This window comes from Callospermophilus lateralis, chromosome 11 (genome assembly GCF_048772815.1).
Source record: "Callospermophilus lateralis isolate mCalLat2 chromosome 11, mCalLat2.hap1, whole genome shotgun sequence".
NCBI classification, from domain to species: Eukaryota; Metazoa; Chordata; class Mammalia; order Rodentia; family Sciuridae; genus Callospermophilus; species Callospermophilus lateralis.
In genome coordinates this window covers 92,644,079-92,669,560 of record NC_135315.1, presented here as the reverse complement: position 1 = coordinate 92,669,560, position 25,482 = coordinate 92,644,079, and the positions used below count along the sequence as shown (strand labels likewise).

Below are 25,482 nucleotides of genomic sequence, written 5' to 3'. Positions count from 1 at the left end.
GGGGGAACTGGGAGACTTGTCCCAGATCCTGCAGAAGGTAAGGGACGGATTCTGGCCATGATCCTCTTGCCATCACTGGCTGGGACCCTGGACAGCCACTTAACTGTCTGTGCGTCCTTCTCTGTAAGATGAGGACAGCAATCTTTCTACCTCCTGGAGTTGTTGTAAAGATGTACGTGGATGTGCTTAGAACAGGGAATAGCAAGTGAGCTCTAGAGAAGAGTTTTGTTTTTACTATGGACTTTCTGTCTCCAGATCTACTCCTCGGGTGGGGCTTGTTTCCCAGCCCAGGTCTCTGGTTTAGTCTTCTCCTGAATTATTCCAGTCTGGCTCCCAGCCTGAATCTTCACTGGCCCTCAGCAGATTGGATTAACATGCTGCCTTTTGGCAGGTTCTCAGCTGACTGGAGAAAACAGGGCCTGTATCTTTAGCCAAAAAGCAAAAATAATTCTTCACTTACAGAGCAGAGAGGATTGTGAATTGAGTGTTGATGGGTCATGACTTACTTCACTGGTCCCTGTAGTGGTAGACTTCATGCACTGTTGACACCTTTACACAAAAGGTACCACCACACATACACACACACACACACACCTGCATTTACACACATAGCTCAAACACAATTACAAGCTCTCTCTCAGCCTTACACACAAACACCCTAATAAATGCTACTCCATACACACACCCGTATACATACACACTTAACACATATACAACTCCCCCACACACATATCCATGCACATATTTTTTGTTCTGTCAGTAAATCTTTTGATGCAGAAAGTTTCTTAAATGTATTTCCTTAAATTAAAAACAATGCCAGCTTATTGTGGAGCAAATAGAAATAATATCGCCTAGAGATGAAAACTGTCATTTGGATGTCATTTTCATTTTTTTTTCTGAATACATGTACATTTACATGCTTAATACCATTTTGTATTTACAGTTTTGTATTTTTATTTAATACTATACTAAAAGCAGTTTTGTCAAATTATTAAAATGTATAAGTAAATTAAAATGATAATATGTACATATATTTGATTCCCTGTTTTTGTTATTATGAATAACAGTGTAGGAAATACTTTTATAGAGATTTTAGTCCATACTTTGGATATTTTTTATTTTTTTAATTAATTTATTTTTTTTCTTATGTGGTGCTGACGATTAAAGCCAGTGGTTCACACAAGCAAGGCAAGCACTCTACCACTAAGCCACAACCCCAGCCCTACTTTGGATATTTTTTAAATGATAGGTTCCTAAGAGAGAATTCCTAGCACAAAGGGCAAGGGTATTTTTAAGACTGTTGATCAGAAGAGATAAGGTTTTAATCATTCTTCTTTCAACTGACTGGTCACCAGGAGGCCCGACATTGTGAGTGGTGAGCACCTCTGGTATCTGTGATATTAAATGTCCATGATGGAGTGGAAAGAAAAGCACATTTTGGATTTTGAGAGATTTGAGTTCAGATCCTGTGTTCCCTGCATACTCCTGTGTAATCTGATGCCAGTTGCTTGTTTGGTTTTTTGTTTTGTTTTGTTTTGTTTTGTTTTATCTTGTTTTTATTTTTTTTTTTAATTTACTCTGACAAATAGGAATAACGACAGCACCTTTCACAGGCATTGCTGTGACTATGCGGTGAGGGCCTGTGCGTGGCTGGGGCAGGAGCCTGTATTTTCCTTCCTTCCTTCTCCTTTCCCACAAGGAGGGGCAAGTTCCCATCAAGAGGAGGATCAGCAGTCTCTTTAGCCCTTTAGTCTCCTTGTGTGATCAAATAACTCCTAGGTGCCGAGGAAGAGAAGAGTGAGAGAAAGAAGCCTGGGACAGTCTCTTTGGGCAGACCCTGCAGGGAAAGCAGGAGCTCAGAGGGCACCACTCTGCTGCTGCTGCTGCTGGAACCCCCACCTGCTCCAGAAGGCTTACCTGGCCTCTCCCTTGGTGTCTTTGGATGTGAAACTTGATTTCACATATAAAATAGGGGTGACTTCTACTTCAGCTCAACTTGGGAGAAGGGAAAGAAGTTGTACTGGCAGAGTGATGGAGGCAATGTCATTGAGGAATAAGCAGCAGTGGGGTACCTGTAGTGAGGAGCCAGGACACTGGGCTGTCGACTGCCAAGGGTCACACAGAATAGCACAGGGAGAGGAGGGAGGAGCCTCTGGCCATTGACCAGGGAAGGCTTGAGGGTGTAGGTTGGATTTGAGTTGGGCCTTGGTGGTCAGGAAGGATCTAAGTTGGAACTGAAGGAGAATAATCAGATTGCAATGCAGAAGAGCTGGTGGGAGCAGAACTCAGTGGGAGCAGAATTTGAGGGTAGGAACATGCTCCTACGACCCATTCCTCTGGCCTCCCTCTGGGCCCTCACCTAGCAACTACCTTTGCTGTTCCTATCACTCTGCAGTGGGGCTATTCCTTGAGCTGTACCATCTTTCTTGAGGGGAGTTACTTGGGATTGAACTCAGAGGCACTCAACCACTGAGCCACATCTCCAGTCCTATTTTGTATTTTATTTAGAAACAGGGTCTTGCTGAGTTGCTTAACATATTGCTTTTCCTGAGGCTGGCTTTGAACACACAATCCTCCTGACTCAGTCTCTCAATCCACTGGGATTACAGGCATGCCCTACCATGCCCAGAGAGCTATACCATCTTATAATGAGGGTCATCATTAATATTATCACAACTGTCAAGCACTTACTGTATTCCACTTTACTGAAATCAACTCATTTAGTCCTCTCAACCCTAGGAGGTATGTGTCCTATTATTCCCATTTTGGGGTAAGAAAACTAAGGCACAAAGAACCTGTTATTTGTCCCAATGAAAGAAATGTGATTCATTCTCAGTTTGGCTGAAGCAGTTGCCCTTTTAATCACTATATCATATTATATCCAGAAATCTAAACGTCTAATCTCTCACATAGAGTTATAACGTCACTGTCCCCATTCCTAACTCTGAATGCCCTGTCATCTTCCCCATAAGGGACCAGTGGGGGAAAACTAAATCCACCTTCCAGCACCTCCTGCAAGATCACCCACCACAGAGATTTCAAGCAAGAGCCAGCAGAACCCTGCCTGGACCCCCACCCAGCAGCCCGGAGGTCAGCTGCGGAATGGAAGCATGCACATCACTGGTAAGCAGGTGCACACATGGGGGACTGTGCCAGTGAGGAGGTGATTCCTCCTGGCTCCTGGAGAGAGCTTACATGCTTCCCAGTGAACTGTTGGCTCACACAAATACAGGACAGCCTACAGAGCCTGTGAAATAGGGTTTCTTTCACCACTTTCTGGATAGTTCCAGGGCCTACTCTTAGACTTCTGACTCAGACTAGAGAACCAAAAGAAAACCAGTATTTAAATTCTCTCTTTGTGTGTATGTCTGTCTCTCTCCATGGAGACCAGAGTGCCAGAGAGACCAGAGTGATTTGGATAAGGGCAAGGAGTGGGTGGAAGGCCCACGAGGTAGGGGGACAATTGGAGCAAAACTATGGACTATGGAGGTAGGAAGTTAAAGGCACCTGAAGTTGGATGTGACTGCAACACCTCTGCCCCCCTTCTGTGTGCTAGGCTATGGTCAGACATAAGACCCAGCTCAAAAGACAGGAGTCAGCCCAGGAAAGGAAGACAGGACCACTCCTCTTTTCTCCCCAGGAGCTCACTTCTGCTCCCTTAGGAGCTTCCTTAAGATGTTGGTTGGAGTAGTTTGGTGGGTGATGGGAAATCACTGCTGATCTCACTCTACTTCCCCTCCTCCCAGCCAAGCAGTAAAACTTGAAAGGTGGATGGATGTCTTGGGGGGAATAGCCCTTCCATCAACACCTTTGCACAGAGCAGGCAAGCAGAACACAGTGCATTTGCTTTGAGTGACATGTGTTCTCCTGGAGCGATCCAACGTGGGACCTGCCGTAACCCAACTAAACTTTACCATTTCCCACATGTGCAGATGACTTCAAGTCTAAATTCATGTTCCATTCTGTGGAAGATTTTCCCCCTCTGAATGAATACAAACCATGCCAGAAGATTTACCCAAGCAAGGTCCCCCGAAGTAAGTACTACCTTGACAAGACTTCTGGCTTTTCCTGACACTCCTAAAGTAGGTGCTCAGTGTGCATTGATTGACCAGAAACTGCCTGAAGGATGACATCACGATTTTACTGTCCTGCTGCAAGGATACAGTGTGTTTATACTTAATCAGAACATGTATTTGTCCTTGCACATAAGAGTTCATTTGGAGATTTTGTTTTTATTTTTATTTTTTGCACAACCCCAGGGTTAACTGGCATCAGATTTGGATGCCTAAATTTACCACATATCCCTTTCCTCCTGGGACTTTTGGCTAGGGAGCTGAACGCCCGGAAAGAACACTAAAATGGGATACAGGGACTGAACTGGGAAAGAAATAGAATTCCCCCCAATTCAGAATTCTGACAAATCATGCAATGGAAAATATCCTTAGGCCAGTGGTTCTCAACCATGGCTGGCTACCTACTGGAATGACCTAGGAGTTTTTAAAAGTCCTGAACTCCACGCTGCCTTTCATCAAAATAGCCAGGGTGGGACCCAGATGTCACTATTTTTGAAAGCTGCCAGGTGATTCTGGTGTACAGTCTAGGTTGAGACTCAGCCAGGAGAAGGCCTCCTGCTGACTGAACAGTGTGGTCAGGCTCCAAGAGAGGCTTTAACTCAGCTCACCTGTTCAGCCGTGAGAAGAGAGGAGGAGACTGAGGCTGAAACAGCAGGAAAGTGAGAGAAAAGCAAGGGTGGGGTACTACCACACTGTCGCTGCTTGCTGGTTAAACTGAGCCAATTCTTGTGTGGTGCTGAGCCAGCTGGACTGGACGAGGGGTGGCAGGAGGCAGCAGATTCAACAGTATGGGGTGAGAGTTGGATGTGTGCCTACCCTGTTGCCTAAGTAAGGACCCTGTCCCACTCACCTGAGCACCCTAATGAAAAGTCATCAGAGTCCAAGGCTAGCTTGAGACCAGGAATCGGGGACCAGGTTCAGTGGCCCTGTCCTCTCAGAGGGGCCTTGGTGAGGTCCCTTCTGCAGAGGAGCAGAGGTGCTCAGCCTGCTCTAGTCAGGGCAGAGGGCTCTCAGCTCCAGCCAGGACAGAGTTCCCTTTTCTGTGAAAAAGGACTTTTCTGTGGGACTGCCTGTCAGAGAGAGGGGCCTTGTGTCCTCTTTTAATCACAGGTAAATATCATTTTTCTGACTTGAGAGAAAGGGAGTGGATTGTTATAAAGGCAGATGGGGGAGAAATCACATCCCTTTAGGTTTTAAAAAGACTGAAGAGGGGCTCACCTGGCATGCGTGTGGCCCGGGTTCGATCCTCAGCACCACATACAAACAAAGATGTTGTGTCTGCCGAAAAAACTAAAAAATAAAAATTGAAATTCTCTCTCTCTCTTAAAAAAAAAAAAAAGACTGAAGAGCCAGCAGTTGGAGGAGGCAGGTGCTGCAGTGGTCTCACGTTCCTGCTAAGTTCAGAAAATGTCCACACTGCCCTTGCACCGCAGGCACCCTGCAGACACCAAAGGCTGCAGAGTAAGAAGCAAGGTCCCCACACCACCCTCCGCCATGCACACTCCTGAAAGATGAGTGAGAAGTTAGCCGCTGTACATGACAATGTCTTAATGACTGGAGTGTTAGGGGCATTAAGGGGAAGGAGTAGAAGGTGTGGTCATAGTGGCCTAGAGAGAGGACACTGTTTACATATGCCCAGGAGAGAGCATGATAGCATGGTGCATTTAGGAACCATAAGTCCCCCATGGTACTTTAGGCATAAGGTGCCTGATTGAGTAAGGCTACACAGGCTGCCATAGGTGACAAGTTGGGAAGTGTCACTCAGTAATATCCCTTTGCTCATTTGTAAAATAAGCATAGTAATCTGGTGGGGAAAAAAAGGTATCAGATGAAGACTTAGGGATTCCCTTTCTTGTTGGGCATGACTTAGGAAGTTGGCAATGGTAGACTTCATACTGCCCATGGTGCCTGAGAATTGGAGAGCTACAGTCCTGGGCCCCACTCACCCTGCCCAGCAGGGCACAGCTGACAGTCTGTGCTCTATGCCCCATTGCAAGAGAAATGTTTGCATAAGTGCCCACCTCAAAAGTAATCCCCTGCTGCTCAGAAAGGAACAGAAAAAAAAATGTCTGCTAAATGAACTGACATCTTACAGACAAGAAAGTGAAATTGCAATTTCAAAAATAAGGTAACTATTTTCGATTGACGTGGCATCAGTAGACATGAAATACTTCAGGAGATTCTCTCAAAATTAAATGAGCATATTCTTGCCATTCTTGTGAATCACAGGGTAGAGCCTTGTTAATGATGTTAGTGTGATCACATTTCTCCATACAGTTTTCCTCTCCTCACTATTGAACTGGTTCCCCAAGATATGGGAGTCTTCATGGTCCAGGAGTCAGTGTTGTTTCTATGAGACACATGGATTCTCATGCTCAGGCGTGGCAGTGCTCACTCTGTCTCATCCTGCTTGTTTTCTCTCCCCTTTCTTCTAGAACACATGCATGCTAAAGTACACACATACCAGAGTACACAACTGCCCTAATATTTAGCTTTTCCAATGGCTGTATTTGCTGTCTCTGTTCTGCAATTAATGATTATTTTTTCCCATTGTTAAGATGATTTTGTCTAGTTATTTAAATATTTTAGTGATGCATTAGGTTCTTCAATGATTTAAATATAAAACATATGACCTGTGTTAGTCACTCTTCCTTTACTGTAATACAATAACCAAAATAATCGATTAAAGAGAGAAAAGATTTTTTGGCTTACATTTTCAGAGGTTTCAGCCCATGGTTGTTGACTGGCCCAGTGCTTTTGGGTTCGTGGTAAGGCAGTATGTTGTGCAGATGGTGGAGCAAATCTTGGGGCAGCCAGGGATGAAAAGAGAGAACAAGACTAGGGTCCATAGTCCCCTTTAAGGGTACACCCCCATGACCTAAGACTTCCCACTAGATTCTACCCCTTAAAGGTCTCCACCAAACCATAAGAGCACCACAGACTGAGGACCAAGCCTTGAAGACATGGGCCTTTGGGGGACTTTCCAGATCCAACCTATAGCATGACCCATCAATTCCTCTCCTGGATATAGACCCAAAAGAATTTTAAGCTAGTCTTCAAACAAAACACTACACTATGAATGCTGTGCAGAAACATTCATAGTGGCATAATTCACAATCACCAAAAAGTGGAAATTACTGATGAATTCATGGACAATGCATGATCATCCTGTAATGAGATATGATTTAGCAATATAAAGGAATGAAGTACAGAGACCTGCTGGGGCATGAATGATGCTTGAAAACATCATGCTAAGTTAAAGAAACCAAATAGGACAATCAAAGTTGTAGGATACCATTTATATGAAATGTCCAAAATAGGCAAATCCATAGAGTCATAAAGTTAGATTAGGCATTGCAGGGACTGAGTGTTGGAAAATGGGGAATGATGGCTAATGGGTGTGGAGTTTCCTTTTGAGGTGGTGAAGATGTTTCAAACTCCAGGATACTTTTCATCTTGTAAAACCAAAACTCTACACCCATGGATTAATAACTCCATGTTTCCCTCTCCCCCTGGCTCCTGGCAAGCACCATTCTACTTTCTGTCTCTATGATTTTGAATACTCTAAGTACTTCCTATAAGCAGAACCATACACAATTTGCTTTTTGTTACAGACTGATTTCACTTAGCATGATGTCCTCAAATTTCATCTATGTAATTTATGTCAGAATGTCCTTCCTTTTTAAGGCAGAATAATGTTCCATGATGTATGTATGTGTACATACACACACATACAAACACAAATACCACATTTTATTTATCTATTCACTGGATGATTGGGTTCTGACACATTTTAGCTATTGAAAATATTTACTGCTATGAACAGAGGTATACAAATGTCTCCTTAAGACTCTGATTGTCATGGCATACAACTAAACCAGTCAGTGTCACTCCACGTGAATTGGGCTGGCATAAAATAATGACACAGAAATACCTTTTTCTTTGGGTTTTATGATGACTCTTCTGACCTAGTTCCTACAAAGGAGGCAAGGCTGGCAAGAAAGAGAAAGAGCACACCTTGAACCCAGTTTTATTGGGAAGAATCCATTCAAATGAAGCAAGGGGTCAGGTTTCAGGGGGCTTAATCTAGCTTTGCGACGTCTCCCAGGTCAGCAGGTTGACTGACATCTTGAAAGACCACACCTATCTCATGTGCTGTGTGATGATCAAAGGCAGAACAAGTGAAAGGGACACATCTGTGCACAGCCCAGACAGAGCTGCATCGTCAGTCCAGTCTGCTTGTGTGTTGAAAATGCTCACAGCTCATACACACAGCCCATGGCCACTTGCCACATCTCTCTACATTCCTATCAATCAAAGCTAGGGGGCGCTCAGCTCCTATGTGGCAGCTCCCAACACCTGATTTCAAATTCTCTGAGGCTACATATCTTAAAGTAGAATGGCTGGGTTGTATGGTAATTTCTATTTTTAATTGGTTCACGAACCTCCATACCAGTTCCCATAGCAGCTCCACTAGTTTACATTTTCACCAAAAGCACATAAGGGTTCCAGTTTTTCTCTGTCCTTATCAACCCTGATTTTTCAGTTTTAAATTTTAATTTCATTTCATAGTAGACAGTCTGGTGAGTGCAAAGTGGTATCTCATTGAAGTCCAACTCCTCTTTGAAAAGAATTATTTTATGTTTAAAGTAAAACTTGGCCACCATTATTTCCAGGAGCTGTGCAACTTCTCCGCTAGGCACTGCAATGACTTTAACAGTATAGGGTGGATCATGTCACAGAAATTAAAGGATGAGATGTTCCAAAGCTGAGAGAATTCATAGAAAAAGCACACCTCAGGGGGAGAGTAATTATTTCTGCCTTTGTGGTGGGAGGTTGGGCAGGACCCTCTGCCCCAGTGAGCTTTTTTAGTTACTGTCAACCACAGCCCTTCATAAACTGTCTTCCAGCCTCCTTCTCCTTCACCACAACTTCTGCCTTTCCTGGGCATTTCTTTATTTCTCTAAATCTGCAAAGGTGCTTTGATGTCTGTAAAATCTGTCCCTTAATCTACTCTTTCCCTGAGCCTTCTCTGCTCTTCTTAGAGCCAGCATGTCTCCCTGTCTCACTTCCTCTCCTCCTGTTCTGTCTCCTGCTGAGTCCTCTCAGTCCTTCTCCCCTCCCTACCATGGCAAGAGCTGCTATCAAGGCCACCAGTGGACCTCCCCCTTGCCAAATCAGAGGCATCAGGGTAGTGTACAACCCCGTCTTCCAAAGCTCTTCTCCCACTTAAGATTTTTCAACAGCTCTCCTTCTCCTTTCTACTTCCCCTGAACTCTGAGGCTCCTCCATTATTTTTTTAATACCAAAAACCTCAGAATCATCTTCAGCTTCTTTCTCTTCTCCCACATTCAACTTAGCAGTAAACTCTAGGGCATCTTCCAGTGAAATGCATCTAGAATCTGATCTCTCTCACCTCTTCTTCCACCCCAACCCTGACCTAAGCATTTCTTTCCCAAATTACCTCAGGAACCTGTTAATAGGCTTCCCTGCTTCCCAATGTAGCACAAGTGATGTGGGTAAAGCCCAAGCCCAACCAAGCTGCCCTCTGCCCCAGAGCCTCCAGTAAATTCTCATCTTGCTCCAAATCAATGAGAACTTTTTATCATGGTTTATAAGACCTACATAAACTGTCCCTCTCCTCTTGAACCACTCTCCTGCCACCTCACTTGCTCTAACACCACCTCAATTTCTAGAACATTCAAAGCACAATTCTGCCTCTGGGTTCTTTGCATCTGCTTTTCCTTAGGTATGAGACATTTTCCACAGATAGCCACAGACTCATTCTCTACTTCCTGTGGATCAAATGGTACCTGACTATCAGCTCAGGCTGCCAAAACAAAATACCATAGACTGGCTGGCTTAACAGACGTGTATTTTCTCACAGTCTAGAAGCTGAAAAGATTAGGTGGTGTCTGATTCAGTTTCCTGCTTTGACAGAGGAAACTCTGTCAAAGAGTTTGAGAGCCACCTTCTCACTGTACTGACATGGCAAAGAGGAAGAACCACTTTCTAGTATGAGGACACTAATCCCCATCAGGGGACCCACCCACATGACCTCATATAACCCTGATAACCTCCCAAAAGCACATCTGCCAATACCATCACACTAGTATTGAGATTTCCACATGTGAATTTGAGAAGGGGGGACACAGTTCAGTCCACAGCAGTACCTTATCAGACAATCCTTGACTGATGTAAAATAGTAGGTCTCTCTGGCCCATCAATTTTTATTCTTTTCACACTGTTTTTTAATAGTCTTCAAGGTATTTATCACCTGCTGACATGTGATGTGTTTACCTGCCCCTTGTCTGTCTTCCCCCATACTTGGTAAGACTTGAATGGCAGAGAAGGCACCAATTTTATGCACTAGCCCATCTCCAGCTCTCAGAATGGAGTCAGGCATGCACTCAGTAAATACTTGTTGAATAAAAAGGCTCACTCATGTATACATTGCTCAACCATTTACAGAATAAAAAAAAAATTGGATATATCACAAATCTCCTTCAATGGAGTTTAAAAATTAAAGCAGAGTCACAAGATGGAACACCATGAAAACATTAAAACAATGTTACCAATTATTTAGCACATTGAGAAAATTCAACACCCTCTTTTTTTTTTTTTTTTTAGAGAGAGAGGTAGAGAGAGAAAGAGAGAATTTTAATATTTATTTTTTAGTTATCAGCAGGCACAACATCTTTGTTTGTATGTGGTGCTGAGGATCGAACCCGGGCCGCACGCACGCCAGGCGAGCGCGCTACCGCTTGAGCCACATCCCCAACCCTCAACACCCTCTTGAATGAATAAAATAATACCAAAAAAGTACACAAAAAATAAATACGATTTATTTTGTTGTTGCTGTTGTTGTTGTTCTGGGATTAAACCCAGGGATGCTTAACCACTGAGCTGCCACGTCCCCAGCCTTTTTTTTTAAATTTTGAGACAGGGTCTCTCTGAGTTGCTTAGGGCCTCACTAAATTGCTGTGGCTTTGAACTTGGGATCCTCCTGCCTCAGCCTCCTGAACTACTGGGATTACCATTGTGTGGCTCTGAGTCCTGTTTATGATTTAAATTAAAAATAAATTAAATTAAATTAACTTGTGTGTTGAGGGAGAAAAAGAGAATTTCATCAATTAGAGGAAGAGATTATAAATACACCAAAATATGAAGTGATTGTCACTCAGTGCTTGTCTGTGTTGTCTAAATTCTTTTGGTAAAGGAATACTGCTTTAAGTAATCATTGAAACTTTTAGATTGCAAATTTTGGGGAGAGAGAAGAAGATTATCCCACCCATAGGTTCATGTACCTGTGACGGAAGGGAGGCATATGGCATGTAGGGTGACCTCTCTTAGCTTGGGCTTAGTCCAGAGGAGATGTGCTCAAAGGGATGATGAGTCTCCTGTGCCCACCAGTTCTATGATGGCAGTGACAGTGGAAGGAGAGAAAAAAACAGATGGAAGGTTTAGATCCAATGGAACCTGTCATTCCCTTTACTTAGAGATTACGAGAAGGCCCTTTGTCGGTCATCTGGCTTCATGTACAGCTGGAAAAACCAAGGCAGAGTACAGTGGCCTGCCTCTTCTGCCCTGGTCAGGGCTAGTTCAGGTCTCTGCTCCACATCCAGAGTAATCTTTGCATCTCGGCCCACTGCCTCCTCACTTTCCTGCCATGGTGGACTGAAGTTGGGCAGACTGTTGGCCCTGCACTGATGGTTAGGTCTGCTCTTCACACGAGTCTGCCTTTCCCAAGCCCACCTTCCAACTCCCATGAATTACACTCTAAGGCTGGTAGAAGAATCCCCAGGAGGCCCTGCCTTAATGGCCAGCCAAATTTCTAAATCCTTTCTAAACACTCTCCAAGTCCTACATATCTATCCTCATGTCACTTAGCTACAGAATGGATTTTCTTTTTCCTAATATGAAAATGTGGCTATGGCTGGAGAAAGATACAAGGTGAGCTTGGTTTGCTCATGAAGAAAAACAAGGCTGAAAGCCAGCTTGGCCCTGGGTCCTGCTCTGTCAGCCCCAGCATAGACATTCCTTTTTCAATCTCATAATGCAGAGGAGTGTGCACCAGGACTGCTGTTCAAGTGTTCCTCAGGGCCACAGCTGCATTAGCAGGGAAGCAGAGCCCTCGGTTTGCAGGAGATCGCAGCAAAGGCAGCAGCGTTCACTCTGTGGGCTCTGCCAGTGCAGTAGGGGCTGGATGGAGATGGGGAAGAGGTGTAAAAAGATTTCTTACTCTGAGCTCCTGTACCAAAAGTTTGAAAACTGTAGTTTGGATGAATATGAAATACCTTTCCAAGGGGAATAGCTGGTGTGATAGACGGTTTCTGCAGAACGGCCCCATTTGATGAATTCCAGAAGGTTCTAGTGACATTTTATAAGGGGAAATCCCTTCAAAGCCATTTTTAAATCCAAAGCACTCTCTCTAACCCTGTCGATGTCCCCACCACTCACTTCTGGCACCAGTGAAATTTCTCTTTGCACTAAGGCCAGAGTTGTCCTTTCTATTTTATGGAGAACTCACTGATTATCCTTTAACCTCTCTGCTCTTGTTTCCAGGCATCTGTAACAAAACTAGGGAAAGCTGTTTACCTGGGGAAGCCTGTTTTATTACCTAATGGTCTTTAAATGGGGAGATGTTGGCCCCCAGGGACCAGTCAACCATGTCTAGAGTCCGGGTTTGAGTTAACAATTGGGCATGGGCCTGGGACAGGAGTGTGACTGGCACCTAGTAACAGAGAGACCAGTTCTGCTGTTAAATGTCCTACAGCACAGAGGATGGCCTCACCACAAGGAATCGTAGAGCCCAAAATGTTAATAAAGCCTGAATTGTGAAACCCAGACCTAGAAGATTTTTCTGTAGTGGACAGGAGTTTCTGAAATTTAAAAATAGTCATTCCCAAGGCTGTCTTCTCACATGGAATCAGATCAGGGGCTGTCAGTACCTTTTTACTTTTACTCAAACTGTCTAAAAAATCCTAGATTCCCTGCATCATTTGCTCCAAAATATCTTTATTCTAAACTCAGTGCACTCATTAATTTAAAAAAATGTTTTAATGAAAGTTACAGTGCCCATTTATTAATGTTTTGTTAAGTATCAGAGACCCTTCTGAGTGATAGTTCATTTTTAAAACTGTACCATACAAAGTTGTCCCAATGGTTTATATATGCTCATGGTAGAAAACTTCAGAAGTATTTATTCACAGGAATTTTAAAAAATAATAATTCTACTCAAGAGGAAACATTTCCAATTATTAACTGTGTTTTTAGTGAATTTTAAAAATAATCAACACTGTTCTATTTTATACGATTTAGTTCCTCCAAATCAAGACTTTTTAAAAAGACATCTGCTTCATACACCATTATATGATACTGAACTCTAGATTACCTAGAACCTTTGGTTGAACACAGGTTATTATCAGTTTTTTAATATTATAAATAATTCATGATCATTGTTTCTTTATTTCATGCTGTTTTTTAGGTAGCACAGCAACCTGGACTGTCCTGGGGACTTTGGGACATGGATCTAACTGACCCTGGCATGGTGCCTGGTACACTGTAGAAGGGTGTAGCTGAAGGTTGTGGTGAGTCATGAGTCAGGAAGCGCTAACAAGCTTAAAGATGATGGGCCTCACAAGGTGCTGTCCTTGCATCATGGACATGACGACCCTGTGTCTGTGGTCTGTGGTTTTAAGCATGGGGCCGAAGCACAGTCCAGGGCCAGGAGCCTAGTGGTCTCAGGCTTCCAGGCTCACCTTGCCCTGGGTTTCTTTCTGGTGTGGAAGTGCTGGCTGAGCGGGTTTCTTGGTGGAGTGGGCCCAACCTTCCCCGGTCCAATCAATGATGAGATCTTCCTTGTTTCTCTCAGGCCGCACACCTGGTCCCTGGCTCCAGACAGAGGCAGCTGGACAGAGCCCGGATGACATCAAAGGCAGAAATGCTCAGAAATAGCCCTCAAAGAGATTCTCCTGGGGAGCACGGAAAGGCTCAACAGCTTGGCAGCCTTCCTCACACTCGTTTTCTTTGTGGAAAGCCATTTTGGTGTGGCTTTGTTTCAAGCCAGAATGGAACACTTAGAATTCAAGATCTGAAGCATGGAAGGGGCCCCCAGAATCACTACCACATGCAGAAACAAGTTGAGCCACTCAGAACCCCCTTTGGACTCATTCTGCTGTCATCACCCCAGTCCCTGCCCATTCTTCCCTGAGTAGCATAGTTTGAGAAACCTGTGAGAAAAACCCTGTAGCATTTATAAAATCTAATTCAGTGTTCTCTCTCACCTGTAGAATACATGGCTCCTTTTGGTGCCCTTAGAGCTTTTTCCTCCATCAATATTATAATTGATTTTGGCCAGATTGACTCACAAGCCAAGTCCTTTGGCTACAGGAAATTGACAAGGCCAAGAGGGAGACCACACGGGTGCTTCTGCACTAAGACAGTCTTGGAAGAAATGCCCTTGCTCGCACCCCATGCAACTTAGAAGTGTCTTGTAACCTGGGCAGAGGTGACATCTCCCACTGTACAAAATGAAGTCTCAGGTTTAAAAGTCCTTTGTTTCTTAGAAAACATGTACAGTCCTACTCTGGCCTCGTCCTGTTTCAGGGTTCTGTGTGACAGACAACAGGCTGGCATGCTGGTACACTGGGCCATCCCACAGTGACCTAAGAAGGAAGGACCTCGATTCCCAAAAGCCAGGATAGTCCCTGGGACAGGTGGTAGGTACTTCCTCTGGCAAACAAGCATTTCCCTTCTCTAACCTCAGCTAACCCAGGAATAGCAATATTCATTCTCAGATGATCATAGGTTCAAAACAGGAATACAACTGTAGTTAAAGAAGCATATGCACATAAAAAAGAAAGAAGAGAGGAAGAATATGCACAGAATTGTTACTAGGTGGAGGGGATTCTGAGAGGATGATAGGATAAGACACACCAGGAATCTGTCTCCCCACCTGAACAACAATTGCACTGGCAAAACCCATCTATTGGATTTTGTATGGAACTGTGTAGAACTCTGGGGTCCATTGAAGGCTTCAAGACCCAGGGGATGCTTGAAGAATAAATCAGAATTGATTTTAGGTGATTTCAGCTTGTACCAGTAGCTGCTGAGCATCCCCCCCACCAGCCCCATGGCAGGCAGCTATGCATGTGTTCTTGGAGTAACTTGCACACAGTTTGGGGGAGCCAAGAAGGGCAAAGGGGAAAAAAATATCCCCATCCTCCACACGTTGGGGATCTGGGCTTTAATTGCCCACTGTTGCTTCTGAAAACATGGGTACAGGTAAAGAGGTGGCATCCCCCCCTACACCTCTTTTCACCACTGCAGATCTCTCTCCTTCTGGCTGAAGCAACCTCCAGGAGAATTTTTTTTCTTCCCTTCATTTTACTGTTTCTACTTTTGGAAGCCAAACGTTAAAGACCAAGCTGTTTGAAAACAACTTCACATGTAGGGGAAATTAGGAAGTAACCACGTATGTTCAAGAGAAAAGGCATAGGCTCCAGAAAGACCTGAGAAGACCTTAAATTTACACCTCAAGCTGATTCTTGGCCTAGAGATAACATACTTAAAATAAGAAAAATAGAATGGAATAAAAATTAAAATGATAACAAATACTTCTAGCAAATTCTGAGGAAGGAAGAGGATCTGCTTTTTAGTGTTATGGCATTGTTTGATTCAGATATCATTCCCAACAACAAAAAAAAGAATCACAAATTACATAAAGAAGTAGAAAAGTGAAGACCATTCAACAACAACAACAACAACAAAAGTATCTTTGAAAAAAGGTTGATGGCAGATCTATTAGACAAACAGTTTAAAACAGCAGTCTTAAAAATGTTCATGCTGGGCATGGTGCCATGTCCCTGTAATCCCAACAATTTGGGAGGCTAAGATGGAAGGATAGCAAGTTCGAAGCCAGCCTCAGCAACTTAGTGATGCTCTAAGCAGCTTAGTGAGAACCTGTCTCAAAAAACAAAACAAAAAAAAATTAAAAAAGGGTTAGGGATGTAGCACAGTGATAAAATGCCCCTAGATTCAATCCCCCCTACAGAAAGTAAGTAAATAAATAAATAAATGTCAACTGGCTTATTTTAAATAGTAGATGGACACAATACCTTTATTTTATTTTTATGTGGTGCTGAGGATCGAACCCAGGGCCTCACACATACTAGGCAAGTGCTCTACCCTGAGCTCCAGCCCCAGCCCAAAAGGCAACTGACTTAAAGTTGCTCAAAAAAGTAAAGGAAGATGTGGATAAATTCAAGCAAATGATGTATGAACAAAATGGAAATATCAGTAAAGAGAAAGAAAACATAGAAATTCTGAAGCTGAAAAAATACAACTGAAATGAAAAATTCACTAGAGAAAATGAAAGGCAGACTTGAGCCAGCAGAAAAACAAAATCAGTGAACTAGAAGAAAGGACAGTCAAAATTATTAAGTCTGAAGACCAGAAGGAAAAAACATTAAAAGTGAACAGAGCCTGTCAGAGCTATGGGACAGCATCAGGTGTTTTCAGGGAGACGAGAGGGGGCACAGAAAGAATGTTTGAAGAAACTTCACAAATTTGATTAGAGGCATGAATAAAAGCATTCAAAAAGCTTACTAAACTCTAAGAAGATGAACATAAAGAGATTAACATCAAGGCACTCTGTAACAAAACTTCTGAAGAACAGAGGATCTCAAAAGCAACAAGAGAATTGATTTGTCACATACCAGGTATCCTCAGGAAGGTTATTGGCAGATTTCTCATCAGAACTTTGGAGAGGACAAGTAAGCTAATATATTGAAAGTATTAAAAAGAAAAAAAAACTGTCAACCTAGAATCCTATATTTGGCAAAACTGTCCTTTAGAAGTAAGGAATAAATTAAGACATTCACATATAACAAAAGCTGAGGGAGTCTGTTCTCCCTCGCCTGCCCCGTGTCTCTGGCTTTCAGGAATCTCATGCCTCTTGGATCACCTTCCTGCACATTCCATGCAGCCCTGCAAAATGGTTCAGTGTAGACATTGCCCATAGAAGATGATCACTGCTTTTTACTTTCTTCCTAGTATACTTCTATAATTTCTACAAGGAAGGTATTGCTCTTGTGATCAGCAAAATAGAATCATCATCATAATTATAGTCTCATATATTTATATGGCTGTTCACAGCTTTTAGTTGGTTTGTACATGGTATCTCATTTGATCCTTTTAATCACCCTGTGATCAAACTGGAGAGAAACTTCTAATGCATTTTATTTTTCAGTGATGGGGATTAAACCCAGGGACTCACTTGGCTAAGCAAGTGCCTGACCACAGAGCTACAATCCCAGCCCCAATGTCATTTACACAAAAGAGAAAACTAGGCTCCAGAGGCTAATGGGTTTGTCAAAGGTCACATGCCCAGACCTTCTGACCTTCCTCTGGTGCTCCTAACACTATATATCACTGAGAAGAGCCTTCCTCACCATCAACAGGGCAAGGCTAGGTGGGACACTATGCAGTATCTAGTCTCCAGTCTCATGACAGGCACAAACCTAAATCACCCCAGACTGATGCCTTTTGTCTCTGCCCATGACAGTCCAGTCAAGGATGGATTAAAAGTCTCATTGGACATCCCACTGAGATCTCTGGAGATCATCTTCAATCATTTTCACTGCAGTGAGACACAAAGCAGTGCCCAGAGAAACCAGTGGGCTCTAGCCAGCACACAGTGCCCGGGGAGTGCTCTCTCTTCACATATGCTGGTTCTGATTATCATGAACTGATAATTCTATCCCAGAAGTCTCCCAATCTCCCAAAGAGGTTGCAAAGATTTCCATGGAAAATATGAGAAACGTGTAAAACAAAATGTTGAAGAAATATATGTCTCAACTATCTGGCCACAGCCCACCCTGAGAATCTGAAAACCAACCATAGGCCACACTCAGCCCCCTTCCCAGCTGAGGGAAGATGTCACAGGCCCACAGCTTCCCCTTTCCCTGTAATGGGTACCTGGGGGCAGGTGCACATTCAGCTCCCTGATTATGCAGAGTCCAGCTGGGCTGGAGCTGTCCCTTACCTTTTCCTTGAGCCAGCAAGGGCATGGAAGTGGACAGGGAACGCTGACATGGATAAAGGAGAGAGACTAGGAGGAAACAGATTTGAGATCCCTGAGGAAATCGGAGAGGGAGAAGAGCAGGATAGCAGAAAAGTTTGCTTTGGAACAACCCACTCATCTCTTCAAACCTTGAGGATGCGGGACAGTGAGCCACAGTGAGCCAGGTTTGGCCAATGTGACTGCAGACCCCTCTCTGTGGTCTGGAGCCCATCAAGCTGGTGTCCTGCATCAGTGTGTGCTTTCTCATTCCAGATGGGAGAAACTGAGTCAGCATCAAGTATGCATCTCTGGGGCACGACTCAGGCCAAATCATAACAGCTAAAATCAGTGGGAAAGAAGCTTTCACAGGCCTTTTGCATTATTGATTTATTGTATTGGTTTTGGAAGTTTTCCAAGAAGTCCAGGATTTCATGTGGGGGACAGTATCCACTCTGCCTTCCTTCTGGTTGCATAAAATATTTACAAGAGCTTTAATTTGAATAATGGGGAAGGCCCTAGACACTGGAAGTTCCACTTTGGAGTGGACTCCCGGTCCTGGTGAGGCGTTCAGAAGTTCTGCTGGGATAGAAAATTTATAATAAAACCATTCAAGAACAGAGGGAAGGAAGGAGCAGAAACCAAAAAATGGCAAATAGGGAGCAACCTCAGGAATCCGGCATCATGTGTGTCCTCGAGACCTGTCACTGAATGCGCACCCTCCAAGCTTGGGCAGTGTACAGGCTGAGCCCCTTGACCATGGACTCATCAGAGAGGCATCCCTGCCACCTCCCACATCCTCACTGACCCTGTTGTCTGTAACTCTCCCCCTGTTTCACCTTTATTTTATATTTATTGATGCCTTACTCTGCAGATTCATTTCCTTGTACCTAATAAACTAACTTTAATAAGTGGAAATGCTTCTGAGGTCATTTCCTGTTGAAAACCCATCTATGGTCACCACTACTGATCTAAGCCAATTTTTTAATGGTATCATATTTATGAGATACTGTGTGATATTTTGATATGTACGATGTATAATGATGAAATTTGAGTACCAAGGCCAAACATTTTAGGGAGGGGGCACCAGGGATTGAACTCAGGAGCAGTCAACCACTGAGCCACATCCCCAGTCCTATTTTATATTTTATTTAGAGACAGGGCCTCACTGAGTTGCTTAGCTTTTGCTGAGGCTGGCTTTGAACTTGCAAACCTCCTACCCCAACCTCCCAAGTCGCTGGGATTATAGGCATGCACCACTGTGCCCGGGAAAGCCAAGGATTAGAAGTTTAAGGATCGGAAGGGCTTCTGAGAAGGCCACAACAAAATGGATGTTTACATGGACCTCGTGCTTGCTATAACATACAGTGATGGAAACAGAGCCTTTCTTCTTTGAGCTAATTTACTGAGTGTTTGGTTCAACCAAGCCTAGGGGTTGGGGGGTACTTTTCAGGTGTGTTTTTAAAAGTAGCTAAAATTAGCCAAGTGTGGTGATACATATCTGTAATCTCAGCAACTGGGGTGGTTGAGGCAGAAGGATCCCAAGTTCAAGGCCAGCCTCAGCAACTTAGTGAGGCTTAAGCAACTCAGCAAGACCCTGTCTCAAAATTTAAAAAAATAAAAAGGCTGGGGATGTAGCTCAGTGGTCAAGTGCTCCTGGGTTAAATCCCCAGTACCTAATAATAATAATAAAGTAGGTAACTATATTTATTTAGTTTTATTTATATAGAATAGGCAGAGTGTATTGTTCATAAATTCTGCTAAATTGTATTAAAATGGAAAAAACTTTCAGCCTAAAATGCACTTGGACCCCCACTTCCTTAATTCAGCAAACCACTCCAAAGAGCCTCCTGTGTGAAGCAAAACCATCTCCGACTCCATTAAGACTGTTTTAGGTAGACTCTGAAGCCTGTTCTGGGGGAGATTTGGCTTATCTGCTAGGTGAGCTGGCTCAGGATGAGAGCTTAGAAAACACACACAGATTTGAGTATCTATCATCTCGTATGAGTGTTGGAAAGTAAATTACTTGGCCTGTGCTTTAGTTGCATTACATGGATGTGTACCTGGGCATATAGAGATGAAGTCACATGAGCAGGCCCTGACGCTTTGGTCACTTCAGTCAGGCAAGGGCACACCCCTCCCTCTGAGGAGCCACCAGTTTGCCTATTTCATGCTCAGTCACAAACAGGGCTCTGCTGGCTGCATCCCAGTTGCTCCCTTTAGTCGCTGGCTGAGCTGCTGGGACCACGCTTTGCTAGCAGTGCTGTGGGATAACAAAGCAGGAGGGGTAATTAAAATTCATAGATGTTCCAAAAATAAATCTCATCTAGAAACTAATTTGAAAGCTAGCTACTACATGCTTTGCATCCTAATGAGTTAAGGAGCTGAATTTTTTTTTCTTGCTGCCATATTGATGGAGGTACCAATAAGCTCTTTAGTGACCAAAAAAGGCCAGTCTGAGTGGGGAAGAAGAGCAAGGGCCCAGGATAATCTACAAAGTAGGTGATGAATTCTAAAGTCCAGGCAGGTGGTAAAGGAGCTGAGCTATACATTGAAGGACCTTTACACTGAGGCACCCATTAGGAAATTAAGAATGGGAGAGGTGAGAGGAACAACTTCATGAGAAGAGCTGTAGATTCCAGAAGCTCTTCCAGGAGTTCCAGAGTTTCTTCCAGAATTTCTAGGAGTTCCAGAATCTCAGACTATGCCCCAAAAGCTTTGGCATCCTTCATGAACCCATTCTGTCATGGGTTGAATTATGTCCCCACAAAATTCATATATAGAAGTCCTTAGCTCCAGTATATCTCAGGATGGTACCTTATTTGGAAAGAGGATCACTGAAGATATAATTATTTTAAATGAAGTCATACTGAAGTGGGCCCTACATTCAATAGGGCTAGGTTTCTTATATAAAGGGAAAATTGGGTATTGCCATACACACGGGGATAATGTGGTATAAGAGGAAAGCAGAGGTTGGGATGATGCTAAAGATTTCCAGCAAAGCACCAGAAGCTAGTCAGGAGACATGTAACAGATTGCCTCTCACAGCCTCAGATGGAACCAACCCCACAGACACTATGATCTTACACATGACATCTAGGCTCCAAAGCCATGGAACAATAAATTTCTCCTGCTTAGACCATCTAGTCTGTGGTATTTTGTTATAGCAACCATACAAACTCATACCTACTCTTGGAGCTTTTCAGGAGTGTGTTATTTTAATGAAAAAGAAATAGGTGGGAATAAAATTTAAAGTAGCAATTCCTTATGTCAATGGAGCAATTGTCTAATCTAATCTTGACTCAGGTCACTTGTTGCAGGTGGCTTAGTTCTATTTCCTGAACCAGACAATCAATTTTGCATGCCATAAGAGCAGAGAGAACTTTTTTTCTTAAGAGACATCCTTGTGTCATGGAGCTGCTAAACCTTTAGAAGGAGGAGACTCAGCATAGATAGCATCAGCAATTCTGATGATCTAGACTCTAGACTTCCAATTCTAGTTCTTTTTTTCTTTTAAAAAATTGTGGTTAAATACACAACATAAAATTTGCCATCTTGATTGTTTTTAGTGTCCAGTGTAACTGGAGGGCATCTTCACTGTTAAGCAGCCACCACTACCACCCAACTTCAGAACTCTTCATCTTGTAGAACTTCAGCTTTGTACCCATAAAACTACAATCCTCTATTTCTCCCTCCTCCCAACCCGTGGCAACCACTCTTCCTCTTCCTTCTCCTTGATTTGACAACTCTGGGTACTTCACATAAATAGAATTGTACACTTCCTCCTGGAACTTGTTTATTTTACTCAGCATAACGCCCTGAATGTTCATACATGTGGTGGCATGAGTCAGAATTTTCTTCTATTTTTAAAAGCTGAAGACAATTCTATTGTATGGTGTCATGGAACATGGCTAAACCAGTCAACATCACTCCAAGTGAATTTTGTCTGACTAAATAAAGACACAGACACAGAAAGTACTTTTTTGGGTTCAATGACCGCTCCTCAGCCACAGCTCCTACAGGAGGGGCAAGGTAGGCAAAAAAGAGGAGGAGCACTCCTGGAACTTGAGTTTTATTGGGGAGAAGCCACTCAAATGAGGCAAGGGTGTGATCCAACCCCATCGGGTGACACACACTCCTGGAGCTGCACCTCTCTTATCAGTGGAGGTAGGGTCCAAACGCATTGCAGTGCAATACCTGTTCAGTACCTCCTCGCTCAGGACTTAAAGGTGTGTACCTAGCTCCTTTCCAGAGCAGCTCCCTGACAGTATGCTTATACTACATTTTGTTTATCCATCCATACATCTATGGATACTTGTCTACACATTTTGGCTGTTGTAAATAATGCTACTATGAACCTGTAAGTACAAATATATCTTTGGGGCCCTACTTTCCACTCTTTTTTAAAGATACTTAGAAGTGGAATCACTGGGTCACATGGTAGCCCTTTTTTAAAACATTTTTTAGCAACCTCCATACTATTTTGCACAATGGATGTGTCATCTACATTCCCATCAGTAGTCTACAAGGATTCCAGTGGCTACTTTTTGTTTTAAGTTGCAATCCTGATGGATGTGACTAGATTTCTCATTGTAGTTTTGTGTTTACTTTTAAAGAATGAATTTACCCAAAGAATAGTACCTAATGCAGAAAATTTCTGAGTTGATTGGTTTTTTTTGAAGATTTCCAGCAGAAAACACATCCCCTTCCACACATTTCCTGTGTGCTGACTGATGCGAGCATTTTTTCATGAAACACAAGACAGAAGAGGCCACTGGACATTAACTTCAGTATTTTTTATTGTATGTTTGATGCATTTAGAGACAATCCCAAGGACAAGAACTGGATAAAGGGAAATCACCTGGTTTGTAGATAGTTGTACAAAAGACTGTTAAGACTACATGGTCAGTTCCCACTGCAGGAAAAGAAGACTTTCTTTTTTATAATTTGCTGCCAGTAGCATTTTCCAGCTAATACATTTAAACTCTCACAACATGATTGCAAACATATATATATTGGTTCCCACAAGAATTCTGCATGTGACATTTCAAGATTTATGGTGTCAATCAGATAAAGCACATTTTGACAAAAACCTAAGGAGGGCAACGGGGACTTAAGACTGTGTGGAATGAAATGCCACAGCTACAGGAAGCATACAGTAGAACTGGGACAGCCAGGCGTGTAACCTGCCACTCCTCCCCCTCCCAGAGAGCATGCCCAGTAAGGTGGGTCCCCTTGCTTTCTTCTCCCTGTGCTTCCTAAAGCTAAGAGCTCAGTTGAAGACCTCTCCAATAAAGGATGGGTGGTTCTCCAATCAGGAATGCAATTAGAGACCTCATGACAGACACAGGGTCCCACCTGTCTTCCCTGCTATCAGCCAGAGCTATGTGTCACCTGTATGGAGGTGAGATGACATCTGTTAGGATGCATAGTCATTTGCTTAGTCAACAATTACTTTTTAGACATAATGATTCATCCAATAGTAAAGGAACTTCGTTGCTAAGATCTAAGAGGCATATACCTGCTCTGTTAGCTTGTAGGGTAGCTCCTAATAATAACATCAGGTCTTACATTACAGGGCACTAATGAATCTCCATAATTTTGATTATGTCCTTATTCTACCTAAGGTTCAAGCCACTTCCAAAAATGAAAGCACTATTATATCTGCTTTGCTAACTTACTTTAACTGGAGTGTCTGCCCTTGATCTGAGGACCATTTTCACTTATGGTAAATCCCACCTAATAGACAAGACTAACTAGCTTATGATAGGTTACAGGGGAGGTGGGGGAGAGATTCTGTCCTTTATGGCCATGACTTCTTTCTGCACAAAGCATGCACTGGCACCCTACCTTCTTAATAGATATACAAATGGCATTTAGGAAGCTATTTACACATGGTGACCTTTAAACATTAGTTTCATGTTTCATCTTGAATATAAATTTTCCCTATATAGCCTTCAGAAAGGCAATCCCTGGAAAAAGAAATTATCCATGTATAAGCATTCTTCCAAAGCAAAATCTGTTAGGAGCATTTAAAAGCAAACATTCCCCCTACAACAGCCTACTCAAAATTCAACAACATATTTCTGACTGTTGTCACTAAACATGAGTACAGCCACATCAGCAGACTGCTTGCTCTCTGTAGTCTTTCCCCACCCTTCCCAAATGCATAAAGAATCCTGAGCACTGCTATTCAGGTTTGACTGTACACAGACCCCCACCTTCATTGCCTTCTGGGAGGCACTAGGCCCACACAGAGGACAGGCACACCCTCTAGTGGTAAGACATCAACATTACAGCTGTGATTGATGTACACTTGGCCCTTTTCTGCCTGCAATGTCCACAAACAGAAGTAGCCACTGTGTTTCCCACTGCACAACTGGCTGGGTAAATACAACAGTCATCTGTGTTTTGGGCCATAGTAATAAAAGCAGGCCTTGGTGTGATTTATTTGCACTAGACTTCTGATCAAATCCTGTATTACCCTGACTATCTCAGACAGGTCAGGTGTGATAAAATGCTTCCTAACCTGTGCAGGTGAGACCATGCATTGAAAGACAGAATTTCTGCAACACCTAATTTTAAATAACCACTCCTCAGGTAGACTTTGAAAGGTAAGTACCTACATCATTCTCAAACTTCATCCTTTTCTCTCTTAGCAGCTATAGACACTTTTAGAATGGCCACTTCATCTAGGAGGAGACCCTCAACTCATCAGCAGTGAAAGCTCAGGTCAAATCTACACTACAGGCTGCCACTACTGGCTGCCATAAACTTTGTCAGCTGAAATAGTCTTCCCATCTGTACTTAGTGATTTTACATACAGAATTTACAAAACTGCTGAATAGAAAGTTCATGGCAAATCTATACATACACTCTTGAAGGAGAGTTGTAGAAAGAAAATATTCATTCCCATAAAATTTCTGAGGCTGGGGACAAGGCTCAGTGGAAGAGAGCATTTGAGAGTGCTTGCCTCGCATACTCAAGGCTGTGGGTTTCATCCCCAGAATAACAAAAAAAAAAGGAAAAGAAAAACATTTAAAAATCTCTGATCCTTGGTATTCCACCCACATAATGAGTGGCTGTGTCACTTTCAGCCCTCATAGGCTATGACACCACTTCCCGCCCACTTCCACTACCAGTCTGGAAGCAGCTGTAGGGCATGAGGACTAAGGGGGAAGATCCAGGTGGTCTGCTGCTTCAGACACCCATGTGTGGGTTCTGACAGGCTGGGTAGGAGGGGTGGAGTTGGACTGTGACCCCACAGAGATGTCCTCTTGTATCTGTCTGTCACCTTCTTGCCCTCTGAATGCCCAGTATGGAGCCCACCTGGTCTTCCTTGCCTAC

The 25,482-nt window shown here is 43.2% G+C and overlaps 1 pseudogene; it reads left to right on the top strand.

Moving 5' to 3' along the window:
* Positions 1–16,546, top strand: part of LOC143410694 (WAS/WASL-interacting protein family member 3-like) — a 144,200-nt pseudogene extending 127,654 nt beyond the window's left edge.
* The last annotated feature ends 8,936 nt before the right edge of the window (positions 16,547–25,482 follow it).